The sequence below is a fragment of the Falco peregrinus genome, chromosome 3 (genome assembly GCF_023634155.1).
Source record: "Falco peregrinus isolate bFalPer1 chromosome 3, bFalPer1.pri, whole genome shotgun sequence".
Classification (NCBI taxonomy): Eukaryota; Metazoa; Chordata; class Aves; order Falconiformes; family Falconidae; genus Falco; species Falco peregrinus.
Genome location: NC_073723.1, coordinates 86,803,000 through 86,819,972, shown reverse-complemented (window position 1 = coordinate 86,819,972; position 16,973 = coordinate 86,803,000). Strand labels below are relative to the sequence as shown.

At 45.4% G+C, this 16,973-nt stretch overlaps 1 protein-coding gene across 6 annotated transcripts in view; it reads right to left on the bottom strand.

Moving 5' to 3' along the window:
* Window positions 1–16,973, bottom strand: part of TSNARE1 (t-SNARE domain containing 1) — a 509,528-nt gene that overhangs the window by 449,546 nt on the left and 43,009 nt on the right. The gene's annotated exons all lie outside the window — the stretch shown is intronic.

Sequence of the window (16,973 nt, the reverse complement as noted above, 5' to 3'; positions counted from 1 at the left end):
CAGAGTCCTCTCTGGATGGAAGACAACAACCATTGGGGACAACATCCATAAGGCCAGTATTGTTTTATTCAGGTCATTCCCCAGGTCTAACAAAGTCCAACCCCACCAACAAGACCTTGCTGACTAAGACACCATTCACTCCACTGAAACTTTATTGAGTTAACATGTTGTTTGGAAAAGCACTCACACCTCCTAGCAAAGGCCAAGAGCGCTGTGAAGAGATGCGACTTAGAAGCTGCCTCAAATACCCAATGAAAGCAGCACCTCAAGACCCCGTCCAGAGGGGTCTTGAGCATTTTCAAGCTCCTCATGCAGACTCTGGTATTGTAACTTACACCACTTATATTATTAGATAGGTGCAACACATGGCAAATGCTTTGGGAGCTGCAACCTTGTTTCTCCTACAAATGGACAAAGTAAAGATTTTGCAGACCCAGGAAAGCATCAGCACAGCTGTATCTCCTCAACCCCACTGGCTGCTCTGACTCCTTAATGCGCTTTTTGTAGTTGTTGTTTTTTGGTGTGGTTGTTGTTATTGTTGTTACTCTATGGCAAGTGAAAGAAAAAAAAAAACCACAAAAAAACACACGTAACACATGTTTTTTCTGGTCCAATTTAAGGGGCAGGGAAAGAATGGAAATAACACCCTTTCCCTAACTGGCACTGTGCGGGTCTGGAGTTATTTAAAAATATATTGATATGTCAATATACTAATCTCTAGAGAAATCAACATCCCCAGCTGCACACTTCTGTTTGCCAAGGGAGTTCCTCCACTTGCTTTAGTTAACCGAGCTTTGGTTGATACACGATGTTATCATAAAAATGCCTACAGCGTGACAATAGGCTCGTTATAAGCGCAGAGGAAGACACAGACTGTTTCATGCCACTGGCAAAAGCTTAATGGGAAAGTGCAGATATTTTAAATTACTTTTTAATCATTTCTAGATATTTCCCCCCAAAATTGTAACTACCTACTGAACAACCACACCTTGTTGAGAAGCAGTAATGCTGGCGGGCACAGACAATACTTTGCATTTGGCAAAGATGCTTTGATCCCATTGAGGGCTTCAGAATATTCACATGCAACAGCACTTAAGTCGAGCATTTTCAACTCTGTTTGCAGGTTTTCTTTATTTCTTGCTATATTTTTTTTCCTTCTCAAAAAATGATGGATTTCTTTATTCTGCTTCCCAGCTGCTCTCTCAAAAGAGACGATCACATTTTTTTTCTAACTCAAAAGTTTCGAAGACAAGATCTTTCCCAGCTGGCCAGCTTGAGCCACAGCAGATCATCTCAGGCAATTATCTTGTTGAGGAGACAAGGACTGACATAAGCCAACCTGCAAAACTGCCTTACAACAGGAAACATTGATTCAGACCATCTTTAAATGCAGAAATGCTCTCTCTCAATGACAGACATCATGCCATCACCTCTCTTCTTCGTTTTCTTGACCCTGCTTGATTTTAGGAATTCTTTCCTGCTATGTACCTGGCTGGAAAATGAGGGTGGGAAGAAGAGTTGAGTCAGTAAGTCACTGAGAATTTCAAAGTTTCCGCAGTATTTTAAATTTCCTAGAAAAAAAAAAAAATATGTAATTTTAGAAAAGAGTGATGTCCTTTCCCTTGGAATTAGTGTAGCAGGTTTAGATAGTGCCACAGGGTGTTCTTGTCTTACTGTTCAATGCTGGATCAGTATTTTGGGGGTTCTAGAGACCATTCCTGTGCAATCACTGCCTGTCTCCCTTCCATCTGCTCCATAGCTGCCAACAAAATCCTCTTCCAAACTAACATGCAGTTCAACTTGCGATCCACATCCCATCCCTTAAAGCACCTGCTCTAACACCACCCCGCACACCATATCTCTATCCTTATGCACTGCAAAAGGGGAGAAAAAAAGAGGAAAGATTCCCACCATGGCTTCATAAAATAACATTGAATTTGCAGCAAGCAGGCAGGAGAGCTGCCACTCCATTCTGCTAGAAGATAAATGCATTTGGCCTTTTGGATCTCTAAACGCAGAAGTAATTCACATCAGCTTCTTCCTCACTGCTTCAAAAAAAGGGGACATCTGGATTTGCCTCTTTTGCAGAAACCTCACACGATGCTCAATGCACCAGCTGTAGAAATGCTGGCTGCCATCCCAAACCAGCACAGGAACCTGCCCGTGTGTGGAGGAGGTGTTTTTAAAACACACAAAAAAATCCAAAGCTGGCAACGAGGAGCAGAGAGAAAAGTTCTAAGGCCCAGGGATGCAGATAGTCCAAAATATGCTGATGTCCTTTGAGAAACGAAGGCTGCAGCCAGAAAGTCTGGCCTGACACAGGAGATTCATCGGCAGCTCCCAGCAGAAATTAAGGCGCTTGCACTTTGCTTTTAAGACAAGGAGGCACCCACTTCTGACTGTAGAGCCTGAGCTTCTGTGATTTCCAGGTCAAAAGAGAAAAATCAATCCCACTACTTCTTTAAAAAATAGATACATAAATAAATAAAGCTAAATCATCAGCCCCGTCATATTTCCCCAACCTGAAGATGGCAGCCATTTGATAGAAGGAGGGCAAGGACAGTCTCACCTCCCCCCCATCCCACCCAAGCTGCAAAAGAGGACGTCGATAAACTGGAAAACAGGTGATGGTGGCAGCCACCAGCAGACTCATGATGCTGCAGGAGGGTAAGAGGTGGGAACAACATTGTTTTTCCATAGTTCATGTGTTTTTAGGTGCCGGTGCTTGGTCCAAACACCTGCACAGCACAGGAAAGCTCTCTTCAACCCCTTAATATGCAGTGGAGATGAAGCTCCTTTTTGATCCAGGAGCTGCCCAGCTGTCCTTAAGGAACAGCTACTGTATTAACTATAATTTCACTTCCTTGTATTGCTGGGCATCTAAAAAAAAAAAAAATCCTTTCTTAACACCCAGGTTTTCCCCATCTGAGAAGCACTCCCAAAACACAAGAAACCCTCTTCCCATGTGGTGCACGGCAGACACCTCCCGCGGCCAGACAGCAATGCTGGCATCCAAACATGGGAAGCTTTCCCTCTAGCTTCATGCTCTGCTCTGCCAAACCCAAACCGTGCTGCTGAAGTGGGAGAACACCTTCCTACTTCTTCGGGGAAGACCAGGGAATTTGTGCAGATCCTGGGTTACTCAGAGGCGGTGTTTCTCAAGAAAGAGAACCCAGGAAGCTTGGAGCGGCAACTCTCAGTGCTAAGGAGATTAGGACGACAGCCCAGAGAATCAGCAATCCCAGCACACCACATCAACACACTTTTGCCCACGGTTGTCACTTTGAGCAGAGTTTGCTACAAGAGCAACACAGCAGTTATCTTGTTCACAAGCACTGAGATGCAGGGAAAAAGCAGCAAGACAGGAGCCAGAGACTTTGTGAAAGCAAGGCCTGCCCTGCTCATTGAGCAGGGACCACCATACGGGTGAAATCTGGCCAGAAACCACCCCAGTGCTGAAACACTGGCCAAGAAACTAGTTTGAGCAAACAAAATATGCTAACTGGCTGACGACACTGCCCACTGCTCTAAGACGGGTGGCATACGGGATGCTAAACATCAGGAAATCCAGATGAAGGTAGGCGTAGGTCAGCACCAGATTAACCCACCACCCAGGGAGCAGCTTCTTTGGATGACTACACTGTTCACATCACATGCTGACAGCCAGGACAGCCGCACAAGGAGGCTGCATAATGGCTCGGTTTCCCTTCCACACTTCACAGATTTGCTGCAGAGCAACACCACAGCCGGGAACTGCATGTGGGATGAGGATATGGAGCAGGACACTGGGAGAAGAGGAACAGCAACCCAAGCCCACGCCATTAGCTTTGAACCCTTGTATGTGCCTTTGGACAAACAACACTCCCAATTCCTTAGCAACCCTAAAGACAAAACCAGTATCCACACGGAAAACAGCATTTGTGAGGTTCAACAGCAACACTCGCAAAGATCAGAAGGATGGGGATAAGGAGAAAATGTAACAAGGTCTAGCAAGGACCTGGGCACAATAAGGGCATCAACATACAGATGTTACTTCTCCATCTGCTTTAGCAAACAAGGTATCTTTTACATATAGTTGTGCGTATGCATATGTATTTTTATGTACTGATATAAACACTATTTTCCCAATCAACATGCCTCTACCTGAAATCACAAATAACCAGAAACAAGAAGAAAGAAAACCACTTGGTCACACAAGAAAAGTTTGAACACTGAAGCTGATGCTCACTGCTCCAAGCTGGACAAAAATCCAGGCACAGGCTTAGCCCCAGTCAACCTCTTACTTGCATCACCTGAATGGCTGAAGCATGGGTCAGGCCAGTAGAACAAAGTCCCCAAGGAGGACCTGCTGGTGGACTAGCATGGGGCAGCCTCTCCAGACCTCAGCAGCCTCTGGCAAATATTTCGCCATGTGCATGACGTGGGCTGGGGCCAGAGAGTACACTGTGCTTGCACCCTGTACACTCCTTCCAGCAAAAGTGCCTTCACTAGCGCTCGCTTAGGGCAGATCCCAGGCAGGGAGAATCAATAAGCTAAAACCAACTCTGCTGCCTGGACTTTAAGGGTATCAGGAGGTGAAAAACAGCAAATCTGAACAGGAAGAGATACAGCCTCTCTGCTGCAAGAGATATCCTTCCTTAGCTTTGCTCCCAAAGGACCAACATGTACCTACCAAACAGCGAGGCTTTCAAGAGCATCCCATACCCAACCTGCAGCTGGAGTGACCCTCCCCAAAAAGCTCCCACCCACCTTCCTCGTCATGCAGCATGTACACGGGCAGAGCACCAGACCCATGGTACACAGAGTGGGGAGGGAGAGGGGTGATGAGCAAGTGTTCCGAGAGCACAAAGAAACCTCAGAAACAGTTAAGAAGTTGAAGAGGTCAACAAATCAATGGGGCCAACATACTGTCAACATAGCCAGGGACAATCATGACAGCTGGTGGGAGACAAATATCTTGACCCCGGCTTGGCTGACACCATCAACACATCTCTCAAAGCACGAAGGGACTTTCACATTCATCACGTTTGGTGTTCTTCATCATTCACACCACCAAACAACACTCTGCACCAGGCTCATAACTCCGGGTCCAGCACAAGCAAGATGGGTCAGGGGCACAGAGGTGCCACAGCAGTTATTTCCCCCCTCGCTGATAAAACAATCTGCCCCACCACCTGGTCGACTACAGCTTTCTAACCCATCAGGCCAGGCAGCTCGCAGAGGCCATATTCCCATGCAGAGCCCTTTCTGCCATGCAGAAGAAAATGCATGTCAAAGCAAGAGATGGAAGGGGAAAGCTATAGAGCTGAGAAAAGACGCCTTCAGCAAAATTTGTTTTAAGGCATGACTAGCTCATACTGAAAGCCAAATCCTCTAGTTTTCAGCCCATATCCTTGTAGGAGGACAATTTATGTTATCTCACTCCAGCCAAATGTGGTGCTGGGGGACTATTCAGAAGTAACACCACTAATGCTCTTCACTCAGTACTGCTGCAAGGAGATCCAGGGGCAACAAGCACTGATATTTAGGAAAACATCACCCATATCAGAAGGGACACCTGTCCCAGTGATTCAGCATGAGTGCTGCCGCAGGTAACATGAAAATCACACAAAGCTCTGCTCTCTCCCAAAACATGAACCTTGCAGGTGATGAATCAAGAGTTGCTCTCCCAAGGGACACCATGAGGAGTCACATAAATCCACAGCAGCTCCCTAGACCTCCAAGTGGAAGTAAACTAGCTGGGAGGGGAAAAAAAAAATAAGTCCCAGGAAAAGCCAAAAGAGCTTGGCTTCAATTGTCCTACCCAAGAACAGAGCTGCCACTTGTGAATCTGCTGCTGGAGCAGACAGCAAGTCCTCTGGGAGTGATCAGTGAGCATCCAAGGGATGCATGCACATCCCACCAGCGTGGCATGGGATGATGCAGGCAGAACTCCCCTGCTTGCATTTCACACCGCACAGGAGACCAAGAAGGCTTTACTCTCCCTGGCAAGAGCTTCCAAGATGATGAACGTGAAGTTAAACCCAGAGACCTACAGAACAATATGGTTCTCAGTGGTTTCAGGGAATTTGTAGTTTCAGGAACAGACTTTTTAGGAGGGCTTGTAGCAATAGGATAAGAGGTAATGGTTTTAAACTACAAGGGGGGAGATTCAAACTAGATATAAGGAAGAAATTTTTCACAGTGAAGGTGGTGAAACACTGGCACAGGCTGCCCAGAGAGGCTGTAGATGCCCCATCCATGGAAACATTCGGGGTCAAGTTGGACGGGGCTCTGAGCAACCTGATCTAGTTGAAAATTGCAGGGGGGCTGGATAGATGACCTTGAAAGGTCCCTTCCAACCCAAACTATTATATGACTCTAATTCTCCATGTCATCTTCAAGCACACATCTTTCAAAACACTGCCACTTTCCATATTTCATTTTTTTTCTGCACATAGCTAGTTCTGGAGATCAAAGACACAAAACTATCAAAGAAACAGCACAACAACGTGGGGAGAACAGGAAAATACGGCCAAAGCTCTGAGACAGCTCTTGGATAAGGCTGCTCTCCATAGCAGTGAGGCTAAGGCACGATGCACAGGACTCCCTCCCCAGCCTCACCACCAAAACTTTCATAAACCAGCTCTCCTTTTCCACAACACAGTCCAAAAAAGGGTGAAACTTCTATATATGAAAGCCAGGGAAAAAAAAAAAAAAACACAACCCAAGGGAAAAATTTTATATGCATCTGCCCAAGCCCCATCCTTCCACATGTAGGTAACCCTCTCCTGCAGAGGTGTTCTTAATAACTGCTTCCCAAGTCCTGTTCTCCTGGTCACACAAGACTTTGTTCTAATCTGGAAGGAAAAGTGAGACAGATGATTAGTACTGGGAAGAAAACTATTTCATTATCATGGCTAAAGGACACCAACACCACCAGTGCCATGAGCTCTGGTGTCCAGCAGCAACCTGCAGCCTCTGAGCTGGCCTGCACAAACAGGTACAAAAGCAAGCGTTTATTCTTCAAAACATACTGCTCAGTACAGGAACAGCACCTCCTTTTTAAAAGAAAGGGGATATATCCCTCTAAAAATGCTGAAGGGTTTTAAGATTTCCAGATTAGCAGAGGTGCAAAAGTAGAGTATTATAATTGGTTGCAAGATGCCTGCAAAAAATAACAAATTAAAACCTGCAATGAGGATGGGGAATCACCTACTTAACTGTCCTGTCTGCTTTAAGATACTGAACCTACCATGGGAGGAACATGCTGGCCACAACCCCGTTAAGTACTTCAGTTTATGTCAAATTTGAGACAACAAGGAGAGCCCTGCTGAATCAAGATCTTTGCATTTCTCACCAGCAGGTTGTTTCTTTCTCATGCTGGCTTGCACGCACATACACACACCCCTGCCTTTCAAGTACTTCCATTTTTAGGTTTTATGCTAAGAACCATCCTTCTAGAAACAACACCTTTTGGCTATAAAAGCACCCAATTCCCCTGCAAGGAAAAAGTGCTGGTGCAACCCTGAGAGGCAGATCCTGCATTCGCTGAGCACTGGGCAGCTTTCAAGATGCCACCCAGAGCAGCACCCAGATGGTGCAAGATGAACATTAGCCAGATAAACCGTAGGTTCCTTAGTATACACATCGACCTTGCAACAGCTACTAAGAATACTGTATTTTCTAATCTTTGCTGTTACAAAGAAAATGCAGTGTCCATTCATCAGTCTGTTATCACAACAGGCCTTTTAATTAATGCAGCTACTTGCCTTGTTCAATTAATGCCAACAAGGAAGCCCTTCTTCACACACTGTGTTTAGCTCCTATACTGTTCTGGTCACCGTATGCTGAATACAGTAGTATTTTTAAGATATTAATAAACACTTCCTATAAATGCTGTATATGTCCTATATGCATGCTCTATACACAAAACTCACTAAAAAAAATATTTAAAAAATGCAATAGCCCCAGCCAGAATAACTCAGAAATAAAATTGCAACAATGATTTGTATCTGTCTAGAGCAGCAATCCCAGCCTTCGGTGAACTCCGTGCAAACATACCGAGCCAATTACATCCCGTGACAGCAGCCTTTCCCCCCCCCCCGCCCCGGACCAGCAGCTACTTGTAGCTGCCTGTGAGAAACATCAAAAGGTAGGGCAACATATATACGTGTTACCAAGCAGGCTATGGCCAAGCAGCCTAGAGGTTTAATCAAGATGTGGATCAAACTGTGCAAGGTGTTTTGTAAACATTGATCTTACTGAGTCGTTACAGCTAAAGGATGTAATTCCCAACTACCTGCCCATTTAACCTAAGAAAATCACCATCAGGCACCTCAACTCAATCCTCCCCCTCCATCTCCTCTTGTTTACCACAGCCTTCATTAGCAGATGAGTGGTAATCCACCTCATCCTTCAGCATCCTACACCTGGGACATCTGCAGCACCACTCTCAGGCCCTCTTAGTAATGTAAAACTAGCCCATGGGGGAAACAAACTTTTTTAAAAAGACTCCAGCCATAGCTAGCAGCTGACAAAAGAAATGTTATCAGCCTCCTAGACACCAATGGGCAGGACAAGGAGATGCGCAGCCTGGCCATTTGCCCTCTATTGCCTAGAACAGGGGTCCTCAAACTACGGTCCCCCAGGGTGCTCAATCCGGCCCCTGGTATTTACAACACCCCCCCCCCCCCCCCCCCGGCCTCCCCCCCACACCGGGGGTTGGGGGGGGGAACCAAGCAGCCGCAGATGGCTGCCTGCCATTTCATCTGCACGCCAGCCCCATGTTTAAAAAGTTTGAGGACCCCTGGCCTGGCCTAGAACACCCTAGTTCCAACTTGTTGTTCAGCAAGACCATCAATGCTCTGCTGATAAGCATGCTTTTTCTGCTGGGCATTCCAAAGCACCTTTGCTTCACCCCCTTTCTTTAGGAAGGAAAACAAACAGCAGGAGCTGACAGCTGGGAATTCGTGAGTTCAGCCGCCAGCCTCTTCTGCTCCAGGAAAATAAATTTAGGAAGAGTATGATGATGAGTGTGCTGGTTTTGGCTGGGATAGGGTTAATTTTCTCCACAGTAGCTCATATGGGGCTGTGGTTTGGATTTGTGCTGGAAACAGTGCTGACAACACAGGGATGTCTGGTTCCTGCTGAGCAGCGCTCACACAGAGCCAAGGGCTTTGCTGCTCCTCACCCCACCCACCAGCCAGCAGGCTGGGGGGGCACAAGGAGCTGGGAGGGGACACAGCTGGGACAGCTGACCCCAGCTGACCCCAGGGGTATTCCAGGCTGTATGACAACATGCTCAGCACATACAGCTGGGGGAAGAAGGAGGAAGGGGAGGACATCCAGAGTGATGGTGTTTGTCTTTCCAAGTCTCCATTACACGTGATGGAGCCCGCCTGCCCTGGGGATGGCTGAGCACCTGCCTGCCGGTGGGAAGTGATGAATGAATCCCTTGCTCTGCTTTGCTTGTGTGCACGGCTTTTGCTTTACCTGTGAAACTGTCTTTATCTCAACCCCAAGTTTCTTCATTTTTACCCGATTCTCTCCCCCATCCCACTGAGGGGGAGCAAGTGAGTGGCTTCATGGGGCTCAGTTGACAGCTGGGGTTAAACCATGACAAGCATGTAAGGGACACCTGGGCTTCTGAATCTTAACATCAGTGAGAGATGCACTTAGGCCTTGATTTCAACTGTTGCATGCTCACAATCCTGTTTACAGCAGGACATTGTTAAGAGCAGCTAAAAGACAGGTGATTCTCCATCAGGAGAGAGAAATACAGGAGTGTTTCTCTTATTATGCACTTAAGAGAGCCTGAAGCCTCACACGGACTCTCCCAAGCAACAAGATCCAAAAACAAGCTCATCCTGCCAGTGCCCACGAGGGCACAGTAACTCCAAATCCCATCTGCTACCCCCTCCTCCTGAGATGTTTACAGGGGGAAACCACCTCAACCACCCAGCTCACCAGTCACCCAGGTGCTTTGAGTCTTCTCCAATCTGCTCCACCTACACTTGCACATGCAAAACAAACCCCAGGGCAGCTGTGTTTTCTACAGCAGAGCAAAACAGCAGACTTGGAGAGGGGAGATCCATCTGGAAAGCAAACGTTGTGAAAAGCATCCCACTGTTCCACAAGGATGAACGTGCCCAAGGGCAATGCCAGCCGTTTGTGGTGATGGCCAAGGACTGGGAGCAAGAAACTTGGAGATGACAGACAGAAGCATGTTAAAGTTCAATGACAAAGGCAAGGAGAATGGAGAAACCACAGGCTGAAGCTTAGATGGCAGGAGGAAGAGCAGCACTAATGAGGCCAACAAAGTTGCAACAGACTCAACTCCTAAATGCTGATACACACAATGACGACAATACCATGGCAATCCATCCAGGGCTTCCCAGTGATACACTCCACCTGCTTGGGATGAAGACAACCTTTTCTAAAACCCAGAGTGAATGCAGCCATTTAAAAATTGTACTTTGGTGTTGTTTTGTGGTTGGGTTTGCATGTTTGGTGTTTTTTTTTTTTCTTTTTTCTTCTTTGTCTGAAGCATTCAGCCACAAAACAAAACTATTTCTGCCTGCACTGATAGAGGAAATGCTACAGACTGTTTAGGTGAGATTAATTTCAGGATTGTGGCCAGGCTGAGGAAATTGGTGGAAGAAATCCTTCATAGCTGGATAATAAAGTTGCAGTTTCATGAGTAATTCTCCCGAGTTACGTTCCCAGCACCCTGAGTGTGGGTGAGGCGACATGTTCATTCCTTCCCTCCCTTTTTGAATGGAAAATGCCATCCAAGCACACAAACATGGTATTTATTAAAAAAAAAAAAAAAACACGAACACACACAACAAAAAGCATGAGGTGGAGGCACAGATTGTGCCTTGCTTGTACAACATATACAAGTACCAATACAGCTGCTATCTAGAGTTGTTCACCTGGTAGATTCTCCAGGAACGTCCCCAAGCTGCAACACAACCAATCTGTACACCACGTCCCCAAAATCTAAAGAGCCTCTGTGGCGGAAACCAGGGCAGTACCAAGACAAATCATCAAAGACACTGCCCTGTACACGCATCTCTTGATGCGGAGAGATCAACCCATGCTTCCTCACTCCAGTGTTCACATCCTTGCTGCTGGGCCATCTCACATCTTCATGCACGGTCCTACATGCACCGCAGGGACCAGCTGCCTGTCCCAGTGCCATATTTTTCCCAGCTTGAAATGGTATAAGTGGATTGCAACCAGCTCCCCCTTCTGAGCAAAGCAAAGGCTTTCATCAGGAAGTTACCTTAAGTTTTAACGCTGCCAAAGCTCAGTTGCAAGGAAAACAGGGGGGAGGAAGAAGGGTCTTTTTCTGAAGATGTCTCTGCTCCATCTGGACCCATCACCTTCCATTACTCAACTGCCTTTCTGGGAATTCCTCCATGCTTTCCCCTATGCCATGCCCAGGCACTAGACATGAAAATAGCTTACGACAGTTCCTGCTGGCGTGACATTGACTCTCTTTCTCCTGGAGGATGAATTAGCAGATGGGACCAGAAGATGGCCGAGCTAGAGAGCTGGACAACTGGAGTCTTTCCAATCCAGTAACTACAATCCAAAGGACTGAGGACACAGAGATCCTTCAGGGACAGAACCTCTTCCCCAGGGGTAGGAACAGGGTCAGGAAAGACATGCAGGTGGTTACTGACAGCCTGTGCAGGCTAACTTACGTCTGCGTGGTTGGTTTTACTGTTCCCCAGATTCCTGCTTTGCTTGCTTATTTCCCAGCCAACTGTATTATTCCAGCAAAATAACCACAATACCAAAGAGTTTTTGAAATTAATATGATGGGCTCATAAGCATCTTCCATCATGCAGAACTAAGATTAAAACGTACACCCGCCCTCGCCTCACTCCCTGAAATTCATCATGCGGAAACTTCCCTGCATCATGTCAAGAGACTCCCGACAGCTGAAAGAGCTAACGGGAAGCTCCAATCGCAGCAACAGCAAGAGCATCACTCTGCTGCTACCAGACTTCAAAGCATGGTTCCAGCTCCACCACTATGCCTGTTCCAGCAGACCAGCTGCTGCTTGAAACACAAAAAGGCTGCCTTTAGAGCACTGTCCTGTCCACGCACATGGCCAATAGTCCTTCTCCTATACAAATGGACGTGGGAGGACGAGGAGAATACAGGTTTCTTGATATTTTAGAGCAGCAAAAGGCAATGATGAGTGTTTTCTCAGAAACCACTACTGAAGGTCTCACACATTCTGGCTTTGCCACCACACCAACACAAGAGAAGTAACACTATAAGCCAAGAGAAAACCAAAAACAACCTCTGTAAAATCCTCAAGGAGCAGTTGGGAACAAACACAAAGTTAGGGGGCTAAACCGTCACAACATGTCACAATGTTGGGCATCCCTAAGTAGAAAGAGCTTCCGAGAACCATCTGTGAAAGCATCTCCACCCACTGCGCACACCAACTGCTTACTCTACACAGATGTTTTGGCCAAAGATGTAACATTGCACTACCAGACCAGGGCAAAACCCTGACATCCACACTACACCTGGCCTTAGAACCCTGCAGCTCCAGCTGACATGAGCAATTCTGTAAGAGGGAACATAAGGACAGATGCTGACCCACAGCCCTCAAGGCACTCTGATAACCTCATTCAACAGTGAGGCACCAATACATCAAGCCAAGTCATTTCCAAGGTCTTGCTGTGAACCCCAGCTGTTGGGGTTTTTTTCAAATTACCTCCCTTGTGCATGTGGTTGACAATTCCTTCACGGCTCATTGTCGCAGTACTCTCCAAACTAGCCAGCTGCAACAAGGTCTTTTACCATCTCATACCAGCATACTCTTCATACAGTCCCTCTGCTTTCTTCAGCTCGTCTCACCTCATCTAGGGCGTGTGCTCTCTCTTCTCTTGCTTCTTCCTCTCTCTCCTCCTCAGCTGCTCCCTCTTCCTTGGCTGCCCAACCACTTAACAGAACCAGCCACTGCTGCACCTCATCTACATCGGCCAACCCGCTGCCCCTGAAGCCAGCCCACAGCTGTATATTATCAATGCTAATTAACCCAGCTTCATTCCACTACAGCTCATCACGCTATCAGGACCACCACAGGAAAACCGACAGCATCTCAGACACCTTCTGGTGCAACAAACACAGCTGCCTGCACTTGATGCATATTTTGGGGTTGAAATTGAGATGCAAACTTCTGCAAAAATAACTGCCACGGAGGAGTGGTTGCTTTTTCTCTTGAAATACAGAAACATTTTCCATTTCTTCCCTCCCTGTCCCTTGACTGATTTTACCAGCCTATAGAAGGAGACAGGAATTGCATGACTCAGAGGGAGAATCATCTTCTACTCATCACATAAACACACACATGCACCCAAGTAGCTGGGTGAGATACTGTCTTCTGTCCCAGGCCACCTGCATCACACTACCCACCAGCAGCACAGCTCTGTAACATGCCCATGAGAAAACACAGAAAAGAAGCAGCAACAGTACCAAGATCCAGAAGCTAAAATTGCAGGACTGTCCCAGCTGTGATGAACAGGATGTTTCCTCCATTCCATCACAGCATCCAAGGAGCCACCAATCCAAACATGAAGGTCCTCATCCCATGTGCAGAGGAGATCATGGAAAGAGAAATATAAAATTTGCTGCATGGAAGAGGCTGTGTGGGATCAGGTGAGAATGATCAATGTAGTCAAAAACTATGCCTAGGAACAAAATGAAGGCAACATCCCTTAGAAATAAGCATCATACCTCACATACTGTACTGGCTTGCCTCCTTCATAAGCTTTAAACTTTTGGAACACATCTCCAGAAAAAAGTTATAATTTACTGGCACATATTTTCCATTGCCTCCATTTTTACTGCATTTCTATTGTGGTGCCCAAACATCCAATTATTGAAAAAGCAGAGTGGGGATTAGCAAGGCACAGAGGCACCAAGAGAAAATGTTTTCTCTGATGCAGGAAGACAGATTTGAAAACATCTTCTTGCTCTGCAACAAAAGTCCTACCACAGCAGCAATGCCAGGTGTCAGAATATGACCCCCTGCAAAACTGCAAAATTCACTTGACGGTGTATAGATATTACAGCCCCCATGGCACATTTCCAACACCAGCTCTCTTCTCAGTTATGAGCCTTCAACCCCATACAGCTGACAGCAACACGTGTAGGATCTGGACTTTCAGTGCACAGGAAGATGACTCTCAAAGACATAAAAACATCAGTGCATTTCAGTAAGGCCTTTAGAGTCAGTTATCTGATGCTTTAGACTCCACTGATGGCATTTATGAATTTAAAAATGCATGTAAGGCTTCAACATCTTCTCCCAGTTGCTCTCTTCAGGATGCAAATGCAATTTAACACAATTATGCAGGACAGAAAGCCCAACGTTTTTACAGGATCAGCTGCATTCCAGTTGACTGGCAAGATAAAGAGACGCCAGCTCAACAGGCAGGCTGGACAAAAGCACATTACCATCTCTGGATGGTTTTCAGATCAGTACTGGACTTTGCAAGGAGGAACAGCACTTTTCCAAAAGACATCGAGCCCAGTTACAGCTCTACAGAAGGGGGGGTGGGGGGTGGGTGAAGAGTGTACAAAAACCCACCACAAAACACCCACCAGGTAATCCTCAATTTGGTAGCAGGAAAACAAAAGCTTCCATTCACTAAAATAAATTAAAAAAAAAAAAAATCAAGACTGGAAAAACCCAAAACTCCAAGAAAGGTACCCCATTTACAGATGTGTTATCTGAAATTCTCAGCATTAGGGCAGAGAAGCAAGAGAAGAGAGAGCTCTTGGTGTGAGGCTTCAGGACACTGAAGGCATTTATCTCCATTGCGTACGTTTCAGATTTGAACTGAGATGCTGACAAAGCATCTGGAGGTACCTTGAAACATTTCCCATCACGACTGCTCTTTGCAAAGGAGAAGCAGCTTAAAATTGGCATGCAGTAGGTATTTCTGTATAATCTGCCATCTTCCACAGAAAAATCAGTCATCCCTAATTCTGGGCATTTTTTCTGTTAAAAAACCCAAAAAAAAGCATTTTTGTTATCACAGACCACAATTGAAAAAATAAAGTAAGATTTTTTTAAAAAAGAACAGGTTTATTAAGCAAATCCTCAGGATTTACCCCATAACTCCCAAGTGATGTCAGAGGACCTTTAAGGTGGTAACAAGGATCTTGACAATATGTTTCCAGGAGACATTCACGAGCTCTTCACTTGTGTCTCTCGTTTTTTAAACAATGTGGATCAGCAGGATCTCAGAAGTAATCACTTCATCAGCTCTACCCTTGTATGAAGGAACAAAATGGAGAAACCACCTAAGCACAGGTACACGGGGTCGTACATCCAACACACTGCAGGTGCTTGGGCCAGTCCCAGATCCCCATGCCTTCATCTCCCATCCTAAATCTGGCCCAACAGCACTGGCCTTTGTAAAGTAATTTGAGATCTCTGGGCCTGAGAACGCAAGTACAGGTGTTTCTACCTGGAGTCCAGGTAATCCAAAGCAAATCACTGCAGAGTGGTAATGGCACGGTCTATCTGAAAATAGACAGAAATCCCCACCGAAAACATCTAAGTCGTCATGATAGAAAAATAAATCCCTGCAGATTGTTGCTAGCATTATATGAATCATCATGTTGTTATAGCAACTTCATATCTGCATCGAATCTGAAAACTAAGCGCAGCTGAAATAATATAACAGCATTAAGTAAAAATGATATATAACAAGATAAAAATGGATCGGTTCGATCTCAGAGGAGCACCCACACTTCTTTCTCACCCTCTTCCCTCCCTTTGAAAACATTGCTTTCCTGTATTTAAACAAAGAGAAGAGACTCGGAGCTTATGGAGAAGAAGCAGAGCACTAGCAAGCTTCTGAATTCAAGGAGAGCCTTCAAATTGAAGATCCATATTTAAATAAAATGAAGCGTAATTCCCAGTTATTACCACCAGCCCCAGCCGACTGACTGTTGTTTCTATGTATTGCAAAATTCATGCATTGCATTAATTGTATAAATTATATAATTGTATAAATTTTATAAATAAATTATATCTATTTATATAGTCCATGCGTTGCATGAATTATATAAATATATATGTACACTGTCATCCCGCTCTGTTCAGGAGCGCCGAGCAGAGAGATCCCAACAAGAACTGAAAATGCAGAAGCAAGAAAGGGGATGCACAAATCTATTTTTAAAACTGCAGGTATATGTGGTCATTTTATTACTGGAGAAAAAAGTGAAAAGTGTCACCACGGTTCTTTCCATCAGAGCAGCAAAGGAAAAAAACTAAATAAACATATTTATTTCAGGGACCTGGCAGAAAAGCATAACTCCTCTGAAAGGCAAGAGGCTCCTATCAACCTCCAAGACACTGCAGGTGCCTCAAAAGATGCCGCTTTGCTCCGATTAGCCCCAAGGATGCTCAGATAGCACCGCAGGGCGCTGAAATGCTCCTCCTCCCCATGGGGTACTGCCAGCATCAAGGAAGTTTAGAGAGGGAAGAATGGAAATAGCTATAAAAATAAAACATAGAAATAAAATACAGAAAAAAAATTTGCAAGTTTTGCTCTTGATGCTTCAGACAAATTAAAACTAAATAAACAGCCACCAAAAAAAACCCCAAACCCACAGCTCTAGTCCCAAAAATTCCTATTAGTGTTAACAACAGCACTGAAGTAACTCAATTAATTAAAAGCTAATAAAAAGAAGCAGCCTAACTTATTCTTTCAGAGTTCAAGACAGCAAAAGCATCACTCTGCCCCAGACAGGAGAACTGTTGTTTTCTTTTTTCTTTTCTTCTTTTTCGTAAATGCATTTATTCATTGAAGTTTCCTTGTAGGCTGTGTAATGAGTCACTTTGTGCTTCTCTACAAAGTGCAAAGGGATGGAGAGGAATGGGTTTTAAAGAGAGGATGGAGACACTCACAAAGCCTGTTAGAAAAGCTTGAAAAGCTTTTGAAGGA